The sequence below is a fragment of the Dasypus novemcinctus genome, chromosome 4 (assembly GCF_030445035.2).
Source record: "Dasypus novemcinctus isolate mDasNov1 chromosome 4, mDasNov1.1.hap2, whole genome shotgun sequence".
Classification (NCBI taxonomy): Eukaryota; Metazoa; Chordata; class Mammalia; order Cingulata; family Dasypodidae; genus Dasypus; species Dasypus novemcinctus.
In genome coordinates, this window is record NC_080676.1 from 109,291,346 (window position 1) to 109,316,840 (window position 25,495).

Genomic DNA, 25,495 nt, shown 5'->3' on the forward strand with positions numbered 1-25,495 from the left:
ATTCTCCTAACTTTTGTTTAATTCAAATTCAGTTTTGAAAGTTATAATATCTAGTTATGGAATTCTGTGTTGGCAGAATTTCACACACACACACAATTTGAAATATGTCATTCAGTAATCTCTCACTTGTGTAATTACTTTTCTTCTTTGGCTACCTACCTTCAAAATTTTCTTTTTAGTCTTTTTTTTTTTAATCACTTGTATGCAATAAGCCTAGGTGTTTTGCTTTTATTTTATTGTTCTTTAGTTTCTCTGTTTGTTTTGCCATTTAACTGAGCTTCTTGAGTGTTCTGTCTGGTGTCTTTTTTATTTTTGGGAAATTCTTGACCATTATATCTTCAAATATTTTTTCTGTCCATAATCTTTCTTCTTCTTGTAGGATTCCAATTTTACACATTAGAACATTTAATATTCTTTGACAATACTTGGATGTTCTGTTTTGTTTTCACTTTTTAAAATTTGTGATTCAGTTTGAGTAATACTTATTGGCCTATATTCAAATTTATTGATTTTTCCCACTGCTGTGTTTAATTACTGATATGTTCCCTGATGATATTCTTTAATCTTATCCTCATGTGTTGTTTCTCATTATTTCAGCATTTCCATTTGACTTTTTAAAAATATCTTCATTGCCTTAAGTTTTCCATCTGTTCATGCATGTAAGTCATCTTATTCCATGAAAACTTTAATATATTAATCATAATCATTTTATATTCTCTTAAAGTCCCAACTTCTGAGATATATCTCATTCTTTTGATTGCTTTGTCTTTTGATAGTGAGTTATTTTTCTCTCTTCTTGTATCAAAATTTTTATTCAAATATTTTGATAACGTGAGAAAATTGAGATTGAAATAAATAATATTTAAAAGGACATAAAAATTAGGCACCCTAAATTATGAAAACATAAACTTCTTTTTAATAGTTAACATGTAGGTCAATGATCCTACCTGATATATTTGTAATACTAAGTTCAAAATCCACGTTGATGTTCAACTTTTTTGGAGAATATGCCATGATTCTTAAAAGTATAAGGTACAAGGATATCACCTATGTTTCTGCTCAGATCTGAATAACATCTAGATGGATAAAATGCTTCCCAAGTGCTTAGAGCCATCTAATCATTAATATTTCTGTAGATGCAAGAACTGTATCATATTGGAATAAGATGACACATCTATGTTTGATTCCTATTTAAACAATAAATTCTACCTTAGGAGAATATCTTCATGTATGATCCCCTCAATCAGACTACAAGACATGAATTTGAGTGCAAGTAATTTATTTGTGTGTTGTTCCTAAGAAACACTAGTTGGTGAATGAGTGAAACAAAAAAGGAAATGCAGTCAATAAGAACAATTTATCAACCAAGTTACAACTGTGGATAACCTAAGCTTAATCCATTTGCGAGACACTGTGAGCCAGTGTAGAGTGTGCATTTCAAATTTATCTCAACCAAAGGGCAAGAGAATTGGGGATTTATACACCAACTCCTGTCAGTCTTTGGTTAATGAATGGTGTGAGGTAGATTTTATGAAGGTCATTCATGTTCTAGTTCTTATCATCTGTGGTGAGTGAGGGCAGAATAGACTCTGGCTATCAGATGAAGTCCTCAGACTCAGATGTAGTGTGACAGAGGATATAAGAATGCATAAACAGTATATGCAACAGGGGGTATTATAGGAATGAATGGAAATGTGTTCTGTGACTCATATCCAAAGAACCAGTGAGCATTAGCTACTACAGCAAGTCAGGCTATTCTTTTTTTTTTTTTTGAATGTTAATAAACCTCATAAAAAGCAGAACCAAAATATTGTTTACAGACTCATAATTCATGATAAAAGCATTTCTTAAAAAGCAAAGAAATAATAAATTCTAAATTTGAATAGTTTCTATCTCTGAGAGAGAAGGAATAGGATTAGGGAAGAGCTCATGGCTGGATGCACTCTCATAGTTAACATTCTACTTCTTAAACTGAGTGGTAAGGTTACAAACATTTTACTATTATACAGCATAACCTGCACCTACATTTTTACATTCTACTTCTATGTGTTAGTTTTCTTTCTTTCTTTTTTTAAGGATAACAAAGTCTCAACTATCTCTCTGGAGATAGTGATGGAAAAGATGAGTGTATGTATGAAATATACTTTTCTTCCTCTTCAGAACTTGATTTAACCATGTGGAATCCATATTAGTTAGATAAATCCCCATAACTAGGTCTCTATAACTAACCATGAGCATGTTTTCCAAAATTGGGAGATCTTTCTGAAATGGTTCAGAAGGCATATATCCCAAACAAACGAAGTATCTAAAAGTCCACCTCCATATTACTCAGAGTTCTCAAGGGAATTGGTTGATGCAACTAATTATGGGTATCAGATCAGCAGACCTGAATTTCATAGAATGAGCTGAAAATTGGGAATTCTGATGAAGATTTCAATGAATTCCCCAGGAGAAGTTGACTGGCCAAAGTAAAGATATAAGTTTTTCTCACCACTCTCACCACTGAAATAATCAGTTCTCCCTTTAAAGCCTCAACTGATTGAATGAATCTTCTCCCATTGTTGAATACAACTGCCTCAGTTGATTTTAGATGTAATCAGCCAACAATATAATCAGTTACTAATTATTTAAGTCAGGAATATCCTCACAGTAGCAATCAGGCCAGTGATTGCTTAACCCAGCCACTGAGTAACATAACTGGGCCAGTTGACACATGACCTTATTTATCATCACCTTTAACAAAAGGGAAATAATTTTCTTTGATATGAGCATAGGTGCTTATCTCCCACATTTCTTTCTCTGCGATCATCCCCATAATCCTGAGATGGGACACATAGAAGACCTTTAATTTTTTATACTTCCACAACTGGTTTGAGCCTGCCTCTCCTCTCCTATCGCCTCATGGGTGTAAACACAGACCACTCAACCTTTCACAGTTAAGACTGGTGAAATATTTTCAGTGAACAGAAGACCCCAAGAGCCAGAAAAAACAATATTACCCATAGCTGAGAACTTCCTTCAAGGAATGGCATCTCTGAAATGCCATTCAGGGATGAAAGTTTGAAAAGAGATTACCTTATTTATATTTTAAAATGTATTTACTCTTAATTGTTCTGTTTTTAAAAAATTTATTCCATTACTTATTATATATGGCAAGTGACAAATTAGTTTCATTTAGTGGTACCAATACAAAATTTCCTTTTAAAAAATAAATATATATAAATAACAATGTGAACTCCTTTGGGGAAAAAAAAAACAAAAATAATTATGCAACTGGTCTTCAAATAATTTGAAAATTGTAAAGGCAGCTCTGGAAAAACTGAAGGTTGAGAAACTCCTTTTTCACCCATATCTTTAGAGCACCCAACTGTGCTGGGGCACGAGAGTTTCAATTCTTGAAATTTTTCAACCTACCCAATCTTTGAGACAACTGCAGAGGAAGGCCCTGAAATTGCATCCATGAACACTGGAGAAGCAGATCTCTGAAAATGAGCCAGGACAGATCCAGCCCTTACTATGTTTGTCCATCAACAAGAAGGTAAAGTTTGGGGACATTGCTGGCAGGGATGAAGGACTGGAGCCATACCTCCCCACCTCCCCACAGCACTTCAGGACTTCCTTTTGCTCTGATTTTCACCTCTCCCTCAGGTCTCAACATAATCTGAAATGATCTCTTAGGAGGTGGAAATTGAAAGAAAAGACATGACAGCACAGCTGTTTCCACCATGCATTGGGACTTTTGTGTATTCTAATCATCAACAAAATCCCAGAAGGTGGACCTCGCTGTTATTGTTTCACAGATGAGTAAACTGAGGCTCAGGGAGGTGAGATCACTGGCCTAGTAAAGAGTTGGTCAGGATTCCAACATAGGTCTGATCCATGGTTTACATGGATCATTGAGCTCCAGTTCTCCATCAGCCCTGTAGAATCCAGGAAAGGCTGATGTTTAAAAGCTTTTCCGTAGGGCTTGTCTCCTTCATTAACTCAAAAAGCATTCTTGCAATTAGCTACAGGATGCCAGGTCCAGTCATATTTGGGCCAGTGCAGGCCTGATAGACAGTGGAAGTGACCAGATCACGCAAAGATTCAGGTAAATGGCAAGACCTGCTGAACTTTAGAAAAAGTTTGCAATTTATGAAAATAGCTGTAGTTTTCTGATATATCTGATTTTCAGTGAACATTTTCCCTTATTAATATATTACATTCATAGGGTTTCTACTCTATGTGCAATTACCACGATGTTTTCTTTAACTTTCTCAAACACTGCATCTGTATATCTTAAGCAAGTAATCCCTTGCCCCAGGCAGCATGATTTGATTGCCCTTCTATAGCATTCCATAGGAGAGCTCAGTGAACTGCCTTCTACACATAGGACATGTTCTGGGACAGCAAGTTCCTAAGGCCACCACCAGACATCTTAGGCTAGACACAGATGTTCTCAGTGTGTGCATGAGGTTTACTCTGTTTCCTCTGGAACAAGAATCAGGGATCCACAGACCAGCTCCATGCCAAGCAAGTGAAGGGACAAGGAAGAGGTCAATCACAGTGCCATGACATCCTACTGCTCTTAAATGGCCTTTTTCTTGATTTGATGCTTGCCCTGCTACTGCAGTCTTTAAACTATTTTCTGGGACTTTCAGAAAGATGCTTCTTCTAGTTCTTGCTGGTTGTTTAGAGCTTCTGAGGGAAATAGAGCCCTGAAACATCTCACATTGCCATCTTGATTGAGGGAAATAGAGCCCTGAAACATCTCACATTGCCATCTTGATTGCAATCTGACATTTTCTTAGGACTGATTCTTGACTATAAGTTTTCCCATATTCATCACATTCATAAGGTGTTCATGAAGGTATTCATGCTTAAAAAGCTGAAGTTGTGAACATGAAAGAAATAATGAAATTTGTTTTCAGAGGCATAGAAAAGTGGAAAATTATTCAAAGTGAATAATAGCATATAATTTAAATATATGCAACATTTAACCAACTTAAGGCTATTTAATTGGAAGGAGTCACCCTGGTATTTGCCAAAATTCTCCTCTAAGAATGATGGGATTTTATTTAATTTATATCATAGTCATTAAAATCTAACAAAACACTAATAATACAGTTCTCTGTCACATTACCATCATCCATTTGTTTCAATGATGATTGTGTCTCATGCACATGTCAGTGAGTCACACAATATTTTATTTCTGAGTAGTGCCCTTGAGCTGAGCAGTGCACAGACTACATGGTCATTCACAGCCAGACTGTATAAACTTTGTGTCACTGCACTTCATATTTTTCTCTCAATAGTTTTAAATGTTGTCTCACTGTCTTTTTTTAATACACTTTTTACTTTTTTTAAAAAGATACTTCAATTACATAAATGTTACATAAATACAGGGAATTATATATGCCCTCCTCCCAACTCCTCCCACATTTCCCCCCATTAATATCTTCTTTCATAAGTGTGGTACATTTTTTTACAATTGATGAACACATTTTGGAGCATTGTCAATTAGCATGGACTATAGTTTACAGTGTAGTTACACTCTTTCCTCCACAATTTTGTAAGTAATGTAATGACAGGATATATAATGGCTTGTATCTGTCATTGCAATGTCATTCAGGACAATTCCCAAGTCCCAAAAATGTCCCCATATTACACCTGTTTTTCCCTCTCCCTCCCCTCAGAACCTCCAAGGGTCTCTGCCTCCACATCAATGATAAGAGTTCTTCCATTGCTAGAATCACTGTAAGTCTATACTAGAATACCAGTAAGTCTACTCTAGTCCATCATTCATTCCCCAATCCTGAGGATTCTGGGATGTTGTTGCCCACCTTGCCTGTAATTGAGAGAGGGTTTAGATCCCATGGGGTAGATGGATGGGGCTATCTTGCTTGCAGTTATAGACTCTTTCTGTTCCTTGGGATGGTCGTTGCTCATCATCATCTTCTGCTTAGTTGTTTCGGGTGAGTCCAATGAACTAGAGAGTAGGTGTTACAACTGTTGAGATTCAGCGCCCAGCTGGGACATGGACAACCCAAATTTTTAAGTTTCTTTGACATATACCTACCAACTTTAGCACTAACTGTAGGTTCAAATAGAAGGGGCAAAAGAGCTATGTGTAGGGAAAACACACCTGAGTTCAACTCTGTCACACTGGAGCATAAATTCCCAAGTAGTACCCACTGGCAAGGAAACAAACTCCTGCACTATCTTCCCTGCCTGTAATGCCTGGATGTCTCCAGTATTTGAGGCAATAGCTTGGCAGTCAATGAAATCCTGCTGACATATGCGTAAGTGTAACCTCTGGAATGACATCTTGACTCACTTTAAAGTCTCTTAGCCATATAAACTCATTTGTCTTTACCCTTCCCCCTTTTGGTCAAGGCTTTTTCCAGTCATATTGTTAGTTGGTGCTTGGTGTCAAGGAGTCTCATCACCAGGAGTCATTTCCCACACTGGGGGTAATGTAATGCATTTATATGCTGAGTTTGGTTTAAAGAGAGGTTATGTTTGAGCAACAAGGACACTCTCAGGAAGTAACTCTTAAGCACCCTGTAATATTAGGCTAAGTTTTAATTTCAAGAGTAAAGTTTCATAAGCACAGTCATCAATATCAAGGGCCTGTCAATGGTCCATCCTCCTTCACTAGTCACTACCCCTGTACTTAGGGATTCTTCCTATCCTATTAGAGAATGTGGCAGAGCTCCCCAGTTTGGGAATTTGATAATTTTTCAGTTACTGAGTGAATGTGCACCCACTGTAACAATGCCTCATGAACACACTTATATGCCTTATAGGTATGCCCTAGGTGAACTTCCTCCCATGTATCCCCCCCGACACCCTACACCAATGATCCTCCCCTGTATTTTGCTTCCAATGTAACAGACCAGAGGTCAGAAGTTACTGTACTTGTCTTTCCCTTGTTAGGAACCTTGCCTTTTGTCTGAAAGTCTGGTAGTTTTTCACAGAAGCATATTACCTATGTGCTTGGCCCTCTAAGCACGACTGATTGTGGGTTACTTACTTTAATGTACAAGATTTCTCTTGTTTCTTTGAAGATTGATGGGCTGTAATTTAGACTAGTAATGCTGTCTTACCAATTCTGGAATCACCAGTTTAGAAGGTGTTAACTCACTATAGGTTTCCTCCAATAATAGGGTTTTTCTAAAATGTTCCTAAAATAGAAATACACTGAAGTATGGGATTTTTCTGCTGAGTTTGAATATTATATGTTTTCACAGCACTTAAGATTTTGAAATAATATTGTCCTTATTCACAGATTTAAACCATTATACCCCCTGCCTGACTAAAGAGAGGTCAAGGAACCTTGCAAAAGCAAAAGTGGATTAGACATTTCAATCTCCACCAACATCAGAGATGAGTCCGTAAGTTCCTCCATTGACATGACATGGATTTTTTTTCTCCCAGTACTGATGAGATTTGTAGAAATTTTAAATCTGATTGGCCTTCATGAGTGTATTCCTCTTAACACTACCTATTTAGAGAGACAGTCACACTTATATATTCATTTTAACTTTGCTTTCTCTGTAAACTTCCAAAAAAGCCCAAATCAGGGAAGAAGAACTGTGTGGTGCCAGCTTCAGTTCTCAGCCTCACGTTCTCATAACTCATATACCTGTGTGTTCATATATCATTTTAGAGTTCCAGTAAATTTACAGAGAAAGTCATTACACATTACAAAGAAGTCAATGAAATAAAATAAATTATTATGGAAGATTTTTATAACCATTTCAGGAAAAAGATCCATTCCATGGTGGCACTTACTCAAATTAAAGCCTATTACATCATGTAACTGCAGAAGTAAATAAAATTACTTGAATAATAAGAAATGAGATTATAAGGAAAGTAATATCTATACAAATTTCTGACTTCCTGCTTTATTAAATATATAAGGACAAAAACAGCAGAGTAAAACCCTGATATTTGAGGATATATGTCCAGAAATCTTCCCAAACCTTCAAATTCTTGAGTACTATTATTGAGTATAATTTCCATGATAAACTTCCATTAGGCTGAGAAAAATCCATTAATTGTTTATGTTCTAAACTTTTTAAACATTTTCTTTACTACACAGAAGTTTCCTCTTCAGGGACAGTTTATTGCATGAATCCATTTCACCAGAGTTTCTGTGAATTGTTTAGAAGCGACAAGACAATTGGATACACAGCCTCCAGGCTGTTGGCTTGGTTCAGTCATACCAGCTTCAAACAGAGAAACATGCAAATGTCTGCCACAGTAAAATTACAAACTACTACATGTATTGGGGGAGAATTTTACAAAAGCCCAAAACTGCAAATTTTGAAGTTCAATTTAAAAATGATATTCTATATTTCACAAATAATTCAGTTGTGTGATATAGTAAACCAGCTGACTTTAGTCACATATCACCCAGTAACTGCCCTAGACCCTTGCCATTTGTTAAAATTTTAGAGCCAGGCTAATTTGCATATCATGTCCTTTTTGGTTTATTGCAAAGGTGAAAAGAAAAGTATAAAATTTGTCTTGGCACTCTTCATTTATTTACTAACCTTCTCAAGGCATCTACAACCTCTTTGTTCCCCAGGTTATAAATAAATGATTTATTAAGGGAACTTTATCATGAAAAATAAAGAATACCTTTTGTCCTGATCTTCAGCTGGGCCAGACTCATGACACATATACATGAAGAAGAGAGTGCCATAGAACAAAGGAACAGAGAGAGAAGACTTTGTTCTGCCCTTTTCAGACTTCTTTTGCAGGATGGCAAAGAGGACATAGAGTAAGAGATGATATGATAGTCATGAAAGTGAAAATTTGTATAAAGACTGAAAATATAAAAATCAGGAGCATATTAACATCGGGGTTGGTACAGGAAATCTTAAACAGTTTTAAAATCTCACAGTAGAAATAATGTAGAAAGTTAAACTAAATAACAAACCCACATGCATCATGGGATGAAGAAATCAAATAATATAAAATACACCTAACAACTGAATGCATTAGATATTGGACATCACTGCTGGATAAAACAAGGGCTTATATATGGCTACAGAGGGGTCATAGGCCATCACTACCTGGAGGAAACATTATGTGTTAGCACTGAAAGCAAAAAAATAAAATTGGATGATGCATTCAACCAGGGATATCATATGATTCTTAGATTTTAAAAATTCATGAGAATCCTGGGGATCACATGGGATGTAGACCAAGCATCTGTAAAGGCTAAGCTGCCAAAGAAAAAGTACATGGGGTGTGAAGATAGGGTTCCTTCCAGATGAGAGCAATCAGTCCAAGGTTCCCCACCATAGTGATAAGGTAGATCACCAGGAACACAAGGAACAAAGGGGCCTGCAGCTCTGGACGATCTGTAAGTCATGTGAGAACAAATTCAGTCACCAGAGTCTTGTTTGTCCACATTTTATCCATACAGGATGAGCACTGCAATGAGTGTTAAGTCATAAAAGTTCATGAGAATAATAACATTAGAGAAAAAAAAAAAATGTATCTTCCTTGTCATGAATCCTCTTTAATCAGAAGATTTTAAAGTTTACCTTTTGTCCTTGACTATGTATTATTTAAAAAATTATAACTATGAGAAATTCATCCTAAAAATTAGGGGGGAATTATATAATAATCAAAGATTTCAGTGTTCCTATGTGAGAATTAAGTTTCTTTTTCAATTTAGAAAAAAATTATTTGCTGAATAATCATTTTTAAACTCTTAAAAGTATAAATAGAATTGAACTATTTAATTATGATAGAGCAGTTATCAAAACCAAAAGCAAACATTCTAAATAATGCATCACATCTCCTCAAATTAAAAACAGATTGAAATGTGCACTATGCTCATTAGTATGCAGTATTATCTTAAAGATCCTAATGCATCTCTGATATGAGAATGAAATAAAATAATATGGTCAAAATATAAAATTGGAGGAGATAAAATTATGTTTTTGCTGGTATTAAATTTTTTATAACTAAACAATATAATATTATGACTTTAATATATAGCAGACGCAACACAACTATTTAAACAGTCACTAGATTTTTCTCTGTGGAGGAGTAACTAATAAGAAATAAATATTTCAATTATACTAGTCATAACATTTTTAATAAATTGAAATATTTTTTGATATGCAAGACCTATGTGAAGAAAAATAGAAAAACTTGTCAAAGGTCATCATATAATTTTGAGGAAATGGGATAACAAGCTTTGTCCTTGGTTAAGAAAATATATTATAAATGTCATTAGAATTTTAATCAGTTTCAATTAGAATATTAATCAATTCATAATGTAATCACATAAGCATGAAATTCATATAAAATAAAAATGCTTTGAAGAGACAAGGACAATATGAACAAAAAGAATATTAAGGGTACAGTAATAAGTGTTAAAACAAAGCCATTCCATGGTTTATAATATGGCATAAAAATAGGGAATTAGAAGAGTGAAACGAAATAAAGACTCCAAAGATAAATCAAGTTTATTGAGTTTATTATATGGGCAATATTTCAATTTAAAATGATTTATTCAGTAATAGTATGGGCATAGTTGGCTTTTTATCTGGAAAAGACAAGTAAGAAGGACTCTCTCTCTTATACCTAATTTTAAAATTGCTGCTGAACTTAGGACTTGGAAATTTTAAAAAGTGAATTAAACAGTCTAAGAAAATTCTTTAAATAAATGTAATATAAATATTGGCAAAATCTTTAAGACAAAAAATTTATATATTATAAAGAAATATATGGAAATATTTAACTTCATTTTTAATTTCATGTAAATATATATAACATTCTTAAAAAGGCCAAAGATGAATAAACATTTGGAAAAATTTTTGTAATAAGTATGATAGGTAAATATCACTACAACAGGTAAAACATTTGTATTACATACAAAAAAGGCAAACAAATTATTAAGAAAAGTGAATCACTCTGATAAATATAGAAATGGAATTGAAGCCAAGTCTCAGGAAACTGTCCACATATTCAATAAACGTATGAAATGATACCCAAAAACCTTTATAGCCCATGATGTAATTCAAGATGTATAAATAAAAATGATAAGAAACACTGTTCACTCCTCAGTAGGAAATATTATTGCTTGCAGAAATTGGGAAAATGGCACACACATTTATTATTGGACTTGTAAAGTATTAAGTCTTTTTATTTTTTTAATATTTTAAGTTATTTTTAAAAGATGCAGAGATCACACAAAATGCTACATTAGAAAGTATGAGATTCTGACGGCGGACTTGGCCCAGTGATTAGGGCATCCGTCTACCACATTGGAGGTCTGCGGTTCAAACCCCGGGCCTCCTTGATCTGTGTGGAGCTGGCCCATGTGCAGTGCTGATGCGCACAAGGAGTGCCCTGCCACGCAGGGGTGTCCTCACGTAGAGGAGCCCCACGCGCAAGGAGTACGCCTGGTAAGGAGAGCTGCCTAGTGTGAAAGAAATTGCAGCCTGCCCAGAAATGGTGCTGCACACATGGAGAGCTGACACAACAAGATGACTCAACAAAAAAAGAAATACAGATTCCCATGCCTCTGACAACAACAGAAGCAGACAAAGAAGATGCAGCAAATAGACACAGAGAAAAGACAACCAGGGCGGGGGGGAGGGGAAGAGAAATAAATAAATAAATAAATTTTTTTTTTTTAAAAAGAGATTCCCATATGTCCCACTTCCCACACCCCCCACTTTTCCCACATCAGCAATTTCTTTCATTAGTGTGGTACATTCATTGCAATTGAATACATTATGGAGCACTACTACACAGCATGGATTATAGTTTACATTGTAGTTTACACTCTCTCCCAGTCCATTCAGTGGGTTATGGCAGGATATATAATATCCTGCATCATTCAGGACAACTCCAAGTCCAGAAAATGCCCTGATAGTAAGTCTTTTTAAACACACTTTGATAATATATTTCAAAAATAAAAATACACATATCTGTCAACCTAGCAATCCATGCCTGCAATTCATCCCATAGCAATAAGGTGCAACTGCATAAGGAGAGCTATCTACTGCAGCATTTTTTATAGTAGCCAACGATTGGACATAACATGAAAACTAGCCTGGACTGGAATGGTTGAACAAATCCTGGTTTATCATAATAGTCAATATTACAGCATTCTCTGAAAAGGTGGTTATAGATAAATCAGTAGACTTGCAGAAAGTTCCGTGATGGTTAGCAAAGTCACAAAAACAAGGCATAGAGAAATAAATGTATGTGATATTATCACATTTGAAAACACAGGCAACAAGTTCTTAAAGTTGTCCCCTATGAAAAATGCATCACAACATTTCCATTAGACCATAAAAACATAAAGATAAGATTAAATGATAAATTCCAGATTGTTAATATGTATTTTCAGGGACGGTGGGTGAGAAGAGAGAATAAAAGAGAGAAGAGAGATAAGCAGATTCCCCCAAAAGTTTCTATATTAAAAAACAATATATGTTATCTTAATATTTTAGATATATCAAAGGAGAGTCATCATCTTGTTAATAGTGGTGAAAAAAAGAGGAGAAACACAAGAATAACAAAGCTATTACTGCATCTAGTAGGTGGCAATTGAAATTATAATGAAAAATGGGAATTAATAGTAGGTAAATTACTTGTGAAAATATTCTTAATTCTTGATTTTTTTTTAGATTGGATAGCATATTCTTTTGAATATTTCCAGTGGTATCTGACTTCAACCATTAAAAGTGATTTTCTTTTGAGGGGGGGAATAGTCAAAAGACATTTGATAAGTGACTAAACTTAGCTACATATGCATGATACAGTTTTATAGTTTTCTTCATATCCCAATATCTTTCTTTTATAATTCTGTCAATATTGTTAGTGGACTATTTGGTGTGCTCTTTAAGTGCAATTATCAATAAAATTGTAAATCCATTGTAGCTTTAACAACAGTCATATATAAAATACTGCTGCTGAAATGAGAAATATTATGTTGTGCCATTCATTAGAACTAAAGCATGTTCAGTTATGTGCACATGAAAATAAATGTTTTTGTTAAAATGATAAAAATTTAAGAGATTACTACAGAATTATCAACAGTAGGGTATAGGAACAGGGCCCTAAGACAAAATAAATTAAATAGTGCTGACAAAAATTAAATCTCAATTTATAAAGTCATTGTTAAATTAGCCACCAAGACTAAAATTAATCAGAATCCCCTGGATATCAATTGTACTTCTAAAAATAATACAATCAGTTCTGCAAAATTTTTAAAATTCATATGTCAGTGGAGACCTACAGAAATGAAACTGTAGGCATATGCAATTTAATTGATATTTCACTAATATTCATAAGTCACATGATCATTGTATATTCTTACAATATAATATGTAGCTACTTCTTTAGAAAATATTTTGTTATATCTGTGGGAATTACAATAAAAAATGAAAAATAACTTTTAAAATACTTTGATAAGGTACATTTTCACTGCTGTTTCAACTTGAATTTAATTTTCATTTCCTATAAATTATTTTTTCCTAAACACAATGAGCATACAGATTGTGTAAGGAACATAATTTAGTCTCTTATTCCTAAATAAATTGGTATACATATATATATATATATATATATATATATATGGTCCTGTCAGTTTTGTTGTGCTAAAAAAAATTGGTACATATATTGATGTCATCCTGTCACTGAATTGAAAGTAAATTGGTGACTGAGACCACAAAAACCTCGTCTCAAATTTTTAAGAATCCACTATCTCAATTTTTTTCCCTTCTTCCTATACTTAGCTAGATTTCCATCCTGGACTTTTGTCTGGTTATCTCTTGTAGTATAGCAATGTAATCAATGTGCAAATGTGATTTCTTCCAGTGTTCTGTTATCTCAAGGAATTACACCACTAAGCAATCAATTATTCAAGCCATAAGCCAGGGAAATATCCTTGATATGGAAATCTCCATCAAGCTCCATGGATCAATCATTGCCAATCCTAAATTATATCTCCTAAAATATATTTATCCATTTCATCCCCTCTCTATAAGCACAACGAAGTTTTATTTACATTAATCTCTTGCATGGTCTGCAAAAACAGTAACTTCCTAATACACCTGCATTCACTTCCAATTGCATCTCCTGCAATTCATTCTCCACACTATCCCCACACTGGTCTTATAAAATGCAGAATTGTAGATGTCAATTCTACTCAAATTGATACACAGATTTAATGCAATCCCAATAAAAATTCCACCAGCATTAAAGAAAAAATGAAAACACGATCATTAAATTTATTTGGAAGGATAAGGGGTCTTGAATAGCCAGAAATATCATAAAAAGGAAAAGTGAACCCTCATCTCCAGACTTTAAATCATAATACCTACCTATAGTGGTAAAAACAACATGGTACTGGCCTAAAGACAGACACAATAGACCAATGGAACCAAATTTATGGTTCAGAAACACACCCTCAAGGTATGGTCAAGTTATTGTTGACTAGCTTGTCAAACTCACACAGCTCAGGCAGAACTATCCATTCAACAAATGGTGCTGAAAGAATTGGACATCCATAGCTGAAAGAAGGAAAAAGGACCCCTATCTCACACCTTATCCAAAAACTAACTCAAAATGGATCAAAAAACTAAAAATAAAAGCATAACCATAAAACTTCTAGAAAAAATTATTGGAAAATATCTTCAAGACCTGGTGGTAGGTGGTGGATTCTTAAAGGAGATAAGAGGAGAAATGAGTAGACTACTGATGTTTAATGTATGCAGAAGTTTTAATTCGTTTTACTGTAAAATTGTGGAAATGTATAGAGTGAATGGTAACACACAGTGAGTAACAGCTAGTTTATAAATGGGGATGTGACTGAAAATGGTAGGCTAGTTATATAAATGCCAACTGACAGAATACTTGAGCATAATCTAGGAAATGGATAGCACAGTAAGCCAAGAGGTGGATGAGAATTGTGGTTGATGGTACAGATACAAGAGTGTCCTTTGTGAGCTAGAGCAGATGTATGTCACTGCTGCAAGGTGTTGGGAATGTGGAGAAGCATGGGAAAAATACAGACCTATGGACTATGGTTAGTAGTAATAATATAGTATTCTTGCATCTATGCAAAAGATGTACTGTGCTGATACGAGGCAGTACGAAAAATGTGAGCCAAATGTACACTATGGACATAGCAATAATCAGATGATATTATTTTATCTGTAGCAAATGACACATCACATTGTGGAGTATTAATGGAGGGGTGTTGTTTGGGAATTCTGCACATGTGCATGATTGCTTTATAAGTTTACAACTTCTGTCATAAAAAAGATATATATACTTAAAAAATAATAATAAGGTGAGTTGGGGGGGAAACATACCAAATGTAAAGTAAGGACTGTTTAGTAGTAAGATTTTGACAGTTTTCTTTCATAGTTTTTAACAAATGTCTCATGACAATACAAGATGTTGGTGGAGGGTTAATGTATGGGATCCCTGTATGATGTTATACATGTTTGCTTTGTAAGTTCACAACTTTTACTATACACTTAATTGTTTACGTATGTTCATATATAAATGATATAAAGATAATAATAATTGGATTGGTTAGGGGAAAAATACTTTGTTTAATAGTAATATTTTGATAATGCTCTTTAATCATTAGTTAAAAAGGTTTAAAGACAATGCAAGTTATTGGTGGTAGGGTGAGATGTTTGTTTGATGTTAAATGTTTGTTTTGTAAATTCACAACTATTATATATTTATTGCTTATGTATGTTTATGTATGAGCGATATATTTCAATAAATTAAATATACATATATATATGAAAAAGTAATTTTTAAAAATGCATAACTGTTTCTATCAATTCCCCCCTTCTGCTTCTTCCAACCATTCCCCATAACCACTTAAAATTTGTGTATTGTTTCCCATTTCACTTTGGCTACAGATAAAAATCCTAGTCCTGGTTATCTCTTAACCCATTATCATAAAGCAGACTAATATTAACCCATATACATTTTTACGTTTTCATTATGTAGTTGAATTAGTTGTAGTTACACTAGCTGTTTTAGGAAATAAAGCTCAATATCTTATTGAGCTAATAAAACAGAAGTTTATTTCTCCCTCTATTTAAACAGTTTTTCTGGTTGGATATTATAATCAATACATCCATCTTGTATCTTCACTACCAGCAACATATGACTCCAAAGTTTGCTATGCTTCTGGAATATTCATATTAATGTTATCAGCTTATTTAAAAAACTGGGAAAAAATGTTCCACAATATGGATTTATCTTCTTTTCCTAGTGTTATAGTATATCTTCCTAATTCTTTCCTCACATCATGTACTCAAAAATTTATATCTAAATTCTTAATTAGATTTTACATTTTTTCATTAGAGAAGTTGTAGGTTTACAGAAAAATAATGTAGAAAGGACAGCATTCCCATTTACCCCAAATACGTTCACGCACACAAGTAACAATTTAATTTAGTGGGTTGTCTTTGTTATAAGTGAAAAAAGAATATTATAATTGCACTATTAACTACACTCTATAATTTAGGTTATAAATTAGGTTGTATTTTTCCCATATACCACCCTATTATTAACACCTTACATACTATGGTATATTGCTTATAATTTATTATAAATATTTTTATAATTGTACTAGTAACTGCAATCCATAATTTACAATAAAGCTCACAGTGTGGTACATTCCTATGTATTATCTTAATTTGTTTTTATTCTGGTAACATATATATGACCTAAAATTTCCTCTGGTTAACCATATTCATCAAATTAGAAAATAAGACAATCAAAAACATAGTCAGAAAGAATAAAAAAAAAATAGAAAGAATTGAGTGTGTCCTAGGGATTTAACTGACAGCATGATTGGTACAAACATATACGTCATAGGTGTTCCAGAAGAAGCAAAGGAGGGAAGAATATCTGAGGAAAAAAATGACCCAAAATTCCCCAACTCTTATGGAAGAAATAAATACATATGTCCAAAAGCACAACATATTCCAAACAGAACAATTCCTAATAGACCTACTCTGAGACACATACAAATCAGAATGTCAAATGCCAAGATAAAGGCAGAATTCTGAAGGCTACAAGAGAAAAATGATTGATCACATCCAAGGGATCCTCAGTAAGAATAAATGCCAATGCTCACCAGAAAACAAAGAAGAAAGAAGGACATGGTATGATATATTTAAGGCACTGAAAGAGAAAAACTGCCAGCCAAAAATTCTTTACCCAGTAAAACTGTCCTTCAAATATAATGGAGATTCAGATGTCCCCAGAAATGCCTCAGTGTTCAGTTGCCTGGACAGTAAGAGTCTATAAACAAACAACTTAACTTACCCAGCAAGAATTATACAGGGAGTTCTGCCGGTTGAAAAGAAAAGACAGGAGAGTATGGCTGCAGCATTGTGAAGAAATGAAGATCTTCAGTATATGGGTAAGTAAAAGGGTAAATGCAAAATCTAATAATACTGTATCCTCAATATACAACTCTACTCTTTAACTCCTTTAAGAATCGGAATACAATTGAACAAGAAAAAGGTACATTTCCTGATAATGGGCATGTAATATAAAGAGATAAAGAGGTACAAATACAACATAAAGAAGGATATTAGAGGGGTATAGTAGCAATGAATTTCTGTACTGTGGAATCTACGGAGGTGTCTTCACATTTTAGTAGGTCATAGATTTAGGTTATATGATATAAATCTCAGTATAACAACAAATAAATTAATTAAATAGAGAAATAGAAATGAGAAAGTGATCAGTCAGATACATCATAAAATATAATACACAGAGAAGCAGGTGGCAAAAAAAGAAAAGAGACAAAAAAAGATATGATCTATAAATACCAAAGGACAAAATGGGTAAAGTAAATACTACCTTACAGTAGTAACACTGAATATTAATGGATTGAACTCTCCAATCAAAAAAAAGCATGAGCCAACTATATATTGTTTACAAAACACTCACTAAATCATATGTCATTACAAGAGACTGTGTAGACCCAAAGACAGAAATAGTTTGAAGATGAAAGGATGGAAAATTCAATGTAAATAGCAAGCATAAAAGAGCTAGTACAGCTATACCAATATCAGAAAAAATAGATTTTGAGTCAAAAAATATTATAAGAACCCTGCATGTCTTTTCATTTCTTCAGGTCTTCATTGATTTCTTTTTTGCATTGTTTTATAGTTTTCTGCATATAGATCCTGTACTTCTTTGCTTAAAATGATTCCGAGATATTCGAGTCATTTTGTTCCTATAGTAAATGGAATTTTTCCCCTGATTTCCTCCTCAGATTATTCAATACTACTATACAAAAACATTACTGATTTTTGTGTACTGATCTTGTATCCTGCCACTTTACTGAACTCATTTTTTAGTCCAAATAACTTTGCTGTAGACATTTCAGAATTTTCTAAATATAGGATCATGTCATCCACCAATAGTGAGCGTTTTACTTCACTTTCCTATTTGGATGTCTTCAATTTTTTGTTATTGTTGTCTAATTGATCTAGCTAGAACTTCTTGTACAATGTTGAATAAAAATGATGACAATGGGCATCTTTGTCTTCTTCCCAATCTTAGAAGGAAAGTTTTCAACCTTTCTCCATTGAGTATGATAGCAGCTATGGGTTTCTCATATATGCCTTTTATCATATTGAGAAAATTTCCTTTTATTCCTGTAGTTTAAAGGGTTTTAATAAAGAAAGGATGATGGACTTTGTGGGATGCCTTTTCTGCATTGATTGAGATTATCATATGGTGAAGATGTCGATTCTACCTGAACTGATTTGTAGATTCAAAGCAATATAAATCAAAATTCCAGTAACCTACTCTGCAAAAATAGAAAATGCAGTTACCACGTTCATCTGAAAGGCAAAGTGTACCTGAATAGCCAAAGCATTCTAAAAAAGATGAATGATATGGGAGGAATTTTACTCCTACCTTGAAATACATTACAAAACTACAATGGTCAAAACATCATGGTACTTGTATAAAGATAGATATGTGAATCAGGGGAATAGAATTAAGAATACAAAAATAAACCCTCACCTCTAAACTCAACTGGTTTTTGACAAACACAGCAAGCCCTTGTTAATGGGACAAAACAGTCTTTTCAACAAATAGTGCTGGAAGAATTGGATATCTATAACTAAAAGAATAAAAGAGGACCCCTTTTTCACTCCCTATAAAGCATCAACTCAAAATGGATCAAAGACATAAATATAAAAGCCAGGGCCATAAAACTACTAGAAGAAAATGTAGGGAAACATCTTAAAGACCTTGTGGTAGGTGGTGGTTTCTTGGAAACTACACCCTAAGCATTCACAATAAAAGAAAAAATAGATAAATGTGACCTCCTCAAAATTGCACTTTTGCACCTCAAAGGACTTTGTCAAAAGGGTGAAATGCTGCTAACTCAATGGGAGAAAATATTTGGAAATCACATGTCCAATAAGGGTTTAATATCTATAATATATAAAGAGATGTTACAATCAACAATAAAAAGATAAATGGCACAACTAAAATGGGCAAAAGACTTTAATAGACATTTACCCAAAGAAGAAATACAAATGGCAAAAAAAAAAACACATGGAAAAATGCTCAACATCACTAATGATTAGAGAAATGCAACTCAAAATTACAATTAGATATCATTTCACACCTATCAGAATGGCGAGTATTAAAAAGACAGAGAGCTACAAGTGTTGGAGAGGATGTGGACAGACAGAAATACTTATTCACTGTTGGTAGAAATGTATAATGGCACAGCCATTGTGGAGGACAATTTGGAAATTCCTAAAGAAGCTGAATATAGATTTGCCATGTGACCTTGCAATATCACTACTGAGTATGTGCCCTGAAGAACGGAGCACAGTGACACAAACTGGCATCTGCACACCAATGTTGATAGCAAAGCTCTTCACAATTGCCAAAAGTTGAAAACAACCCAAGTGTCCATCAAGCAATGAATAGATAAACAAGATGAAGTGTATTCACATGGTGGAATATTATGCAGCTGTAAGAGGAAATGAAGTCATAATGCATATGACAACATGGATGAACCCAGGACATTATATTGAGTGAAACAAGTCAGACACCAAAGGACAGACACTATATTATTGCAATTATATTGTGTAACATATTGTATGACTCCATTTATATAAAATATAAATATAAATTAATTTATAATGGTAAAAAAAGTTTACAAAACCACCATTTCATATCCACTAGGATGACTATAACCAAAAAGATAGACAATAACAAGAGTTGTCATTGGCAAGGTTGCAGAAAAATTGGGAACTCTTATAAATGGCTGGTGGGAATGCAAAATGGTACAGCCACAGTGAGAAACAATCTGACAGTTCCCCAAAAGGTTAAACATAGAATAACCATATGACCTGAATATACCAATCCTATGTATATATCCAAGAGAAATGAAAACATATGTCCACACAAAAATTAATACATAAATATTCTTTGCAGCACTACACACAATACCCAGAAAGTACCAACAACCTAAAGGTCCATTCATTGCTGAAAGGATAAACATAAAATCAGGTGTATTAGTCAGCAAAAGGGGTGTTGATGGAAAGTACCACCTTTTACAAAGGTGTTTTATTTGGGATAGAAGCTTATAGTCACAAGACCCTAAAGAATCCAATTCAAGGTACATAAGAGGTACTTTCTCACCCAAAGTCTATTGCCACGTGTTGAAGCAAGATGGGAGGTGATGTCCATGAGGATTCAAACTTCCTTCTTCCTCCTGAGGCTCTGTGGTCCCAGGTCCTTCCATTCTCAACTGTAGGCTGGCATAAGGCTTATCTCTCTCCCTGGGGTTCATTTCTCTCTGGTATCAGCTGCTCTGTTCTCTTCACAAGGTCAGCTGTAGACTATCAGCTTCATCTCTCTTCCCAGAGCCTCTGCCATATCTCATGGATCCTTCTCTCCTTTCTTACATATCTGCTTCTGTCTTTGATTGAGCATCCATTTATATTGCCCACAAAAGGGGGCAGGACTCAAGCCAAGTTACTCTAATTATATAGTCAAATAAAAGCCCTAATCTTGATTTAATAAAGTAAAAGTGAAACCTCTGATTCTAATACAATCTAAATATACCCAGAGGAAAAGACCAGTTTACCAACACAATCCAATATCTATTTTTAGAATTCATAAACAGTATCAAACTGCCACCTCAGGTATACACATATAATAGAATATTATTCAGTTACAAAAAGCAATGAACTATTGATATATGCTACAACATGGATGAAACTTGAAAACATTATCTGAGTGAAAAAAGCACAAAAGTCACAAAGTTTATGATTCCATTTATATGAATTGAGTAGAATAGGCAAATCCATAGGTACAGAAAGTAGACTAAAGGTTGCCAGGAGCTGGAGGGAGGAGGGAATGGGGAGTGATTATTATGAAGCATGGAATTTCTTTTTGGGGAGATTAAAATGTTCTGGTTCACAGCTTTGTGACTATAATAAAAACCACAGAATTATGCACTTTAAAAAATACACTTAAAAATTATTTGTCCATTTTGCCAGAAATAACCATTGATTAAGGTGAATACCTTTAATTTCCTAGGCCTAGACACATCCATTTTTTTAAAAATTTTTTGATTGTTATAAGAGACAAAGAAGAACTCTATATATTTTTAAAAGGAACAATATACCAAGAAAAAACAACAATAATAAATATTTATACACCTAACCATGGTGTCCCATAATGCATGAGGAAAACATTGGCAAAACTGAAGGGAGAAATAGACACCTCTACAATATTAGTTCAAGGCTTCAGCATACCACTCACATTAATAGGTAAAACATCTAGACAGAAGATCAATAAGAAAATAAAGAACTTGAATAATATGATCAATGAATTAGACCTAACAGACATAAACAGATAATTGTACCACAAAAAGGCAGGATACACATTCTTTTCAAATGCACATGGATCATTCTCCAGGATACACATGTTGGGTCACAAAACAAGTCTCAATAAATATACAAAGATTGAAATCATGCCAAGAACCTTCTCTAACTACAGTGGAATAAGCTGGAAAGAAATGACAGGCAGAGAAATGGAAAATCACAAATATGTACAATTTAAGTAGCACATTCTAAAAAGTCAATGGATCCAAGAAGAAATCACAAGGAAAATCGGTAAATATCTTCAGATGAATTATAATGAAAACACTTAAACTTATGGAATGCAGTGAAGGCAGTTCTCAGAAGAAAGTTTATAGCCATATAAGTTTACATTATAAAAGAAGAAAGAGCTAAAATTAAAGACCTAAGTGCACACCTATAAGAACTAGACAGAGACAGCAAACTAAACCAAAAGTAAGCAAAAGGAAATAAAGAAGGTAAGAGTAGAGATAAATGAAATTGAGGATAACAAAAATAATAGAACATTAACTAAATAAAAATTTTCTTCTTCATAAAGATAAAAAAAAAAAAATTGGTCAAGCCTTAGCTAGACTGACAAAGAAAAATAGAGGAGGGGATAGAGGCAAGATGGCAGCTGAGTAAGGAACTCCAAGAGTCAGCTGGATATACACAGCAGTAGGTTATCAACCAGAGCTATCTAAAGCACCTGTTTGTGGAGCCCAGGAGACCAGAAGAGTATCCTGCAACATCCTTGAAAGAATGAAAGTAGGAGACTGCCCACCTGCAGTGAAGTTGTGAGTAGAGAATTCCATGCCTCAGAAGCCAGTGTACGTCCTCCACTAGTGGCACAAGCCATCTTGGGAGCTATTCTGTGGCTGGAGTTGGAAGCTCCATTTCCCAAAAATGGGGGAAGAAGAGACAGTTGGTCACTGACTTCAGCTACTGATTAGTCAATTCAGCTGGCTAAAGTATATTCCTAAGAACAGCTAAAGTTTGAAACTGTCAAGTCAGAAAGAGGCTGATAGCCACCATATTAACGCTGCCCACTGTGTGAAAGGAAGAAGGGCTGATTGAAAATTACAGTGATGGTAGGGACCAGCTTCTTTCCACCCAGATCAGATTGCAGCCCTAGCCTAAGTTCCAGACCCACATCTAGCAAGGAGGAAACTGCCGGAACCTGCACCAGCCTCTCCAGGTAACTGCGGGTGCTTTTGGCTGGGACACTTGGGGCTCCAAACCCACGCCCTAATAGGATAGGAGAGGCGCTGTGTTTCCTTCGCCTCTCTGAGCAACTGCAGACACTTTCAGTCTTCACAAACTAGTATTTTTAGTGTCTTCAATTCCATCTCTACCACTCTATCCCCATAGGATAGGATGGAGCTGGGGTTTCTTCAGCCTCTTTGAGCAACTGAGAGCACAGTTGATCTCCATGAACTTGACTTTTCAGTGCATGTAGCTCCACCCCCACTTACAATAAGACAAGACAGAGATGATGTTTCCCCAGCCCCTCTGTATAACTGGGTGTTTTTACCCTTGCCGACTGAATAGTCAGACATCTCTAACTCAGTCCCCACCTCCAAGTAGGATAGGAAAGGAGCAGTGTTTCCTCAGCCTTTTTGGATGACAGGCACTTTGGCCTACATGACTAGACTTTTGGGTATATGTGGATCCATTCCCACTCCTCAATGGGATAAGAGGGACTGGTGTTTCCTCAGCTTTTCTTGCAATAGCAGGCATTTTTGGCCTGTGCATACTGAACTGTTGGGTGCCTGTGGATCCACTCCCATCCTACAATAGGCTAGGAGGGGGACTCCAAAGTAAACATAAACAAAAACAAGTGAATAAAAGAGGGAAATATTGAACAAAGTCTCAGGAAATAAATGACAAGCATATGTATCATGTGTGTCCCAGAAGGAGAAGATAAGGGAAAAGGGGCAGGAGGAGTATTTGAAAAAATAATGGTAGAAAATTTTCCAACCCTATTGAAGGACATAGACATCTATGTCCAAGAAGCACAATATACTCCCATTCAAATAAAACTGAATAGACAGATAAAACCTGAATGTGAAAATGGGTGAAAGAATAACTACCTTTACATTAATAACATTGAATGTTAATGGATTAAACTCCCCAATCAAAAGACACAGACTGGCAGAACGGATAAGAAAATATGACTCATCTATATGCTGTCTACCTTAGGCCCAAGGATACCAACAGATTGAAAGTGAAAGTCTGGAAAAAAGATATTCCACATATGCAATAACCAAAAAGAAAGGTGGAGGCACTATACTTATATCAGATGAAATAGTTTTTAAAAGCAAAACTGTTATCAGAGATAAGAAAGGACATTATTTAATAATAAAAGGGTAATTCACCAGGAAGAAATAACAGTCATAAGTTTATATGCACCTAACAGGATACCCAAAATACATAAGGAAAATACTGATAAAAATGAAAGGAGAACTAGATATCTTTACAATAATAGTTTGAAACTTCAGTATACCACTCCCAGCATTGGATAGAGCATCTTGGCAGAGGATCAATAAAGAAGCAGAGAGTTTGAATAATATGATAAATGGACTAAACCTAATAGACACATACATAACACTTACCCCCAAACAGCAGAATATACATTCTTCTCAAGTGCTTATGGAGCTTTCTCAAGGACAGACAATATGATGGTTACAAAGCTGATTTCAATAAATTCAATATGATTGACATTATATAGAGCACTTTCTATGATCATAACAAAATAAAGTTGTAAATCAACAAGGGGTAGAAAAAGGGAAAATTCACAAATATATCGGGATTTAACAACACACTTTTAAATAATCAGTGAGTCAGAGAAGAAATTGTGAAAGAAATCAATAAATATCTCAAGATGAATGAAAACAAGAACACAATTATCAGAATTTATGGGATGCAGTGAAGGTAGTGCTGAGAAACTTACAGATCTCAATGCTTACATTAAAAAAAGAAGAAAAAGCTAAAATCAATGACCTAACTACACAGCTGGAAGAACTAGAAAATGAACAACAAACTATTCTCAAAGCAAGCAGAATAAATGAAATAACAAAGATCAGAGCAGAAATAAATGAAATTGAGAACAATCAAAAATAATAGAGATAATTAACAAAACCTAAATTGGCTCTCAGAGAAGAATAACAAAGTCAACAAACTTGTAGCTAGACTGACAAAGTAAAAAAGAGAGAAGATGCAAATAAGTAAAATAGAAAGTGAAAATGGGGACATTACTACTACCTCCACAGAAATAAAAGATCATAAGAGAATACTATGAAAAACTGTATGACAATAAACTAGATGTAAATGAAATCGAAAAATCCCAAACATTTGAACAACCTACACTGACCCTAGAAGAAATAGAAGACCTCAACAAACCAATCACAAGTAAAGAGATTGAAACAGTCATCAAACAACTTCCCAAATGAAAAGCCAAGACCAGATGGTTTCACAGGTGAATTCTACCAAGCATTCAAATATTTAATACCAATCTTAATCGAGCTTTTCCAAAAAGTTGAACAAGAAGGAATGCTACAAACTCATTCTATGAAGACAATATCACCCTAATATCAAAGCCA

General features: G+C 34.4%; 1 pseudogene; it reads right to left on the reverse strand.

The window, feature by feature from the left end:
- Positions 1 to 8,524: 8,524 nt before the first annotated feature.
- Positions 8,525 to 9,408, reverse strand: LOC105745591 (olfactory receptor 5AC1-like; annotated as a pseudogene).
- Positions 9,409 to 25,495: the final 16,087 nt, after the last annotated feature.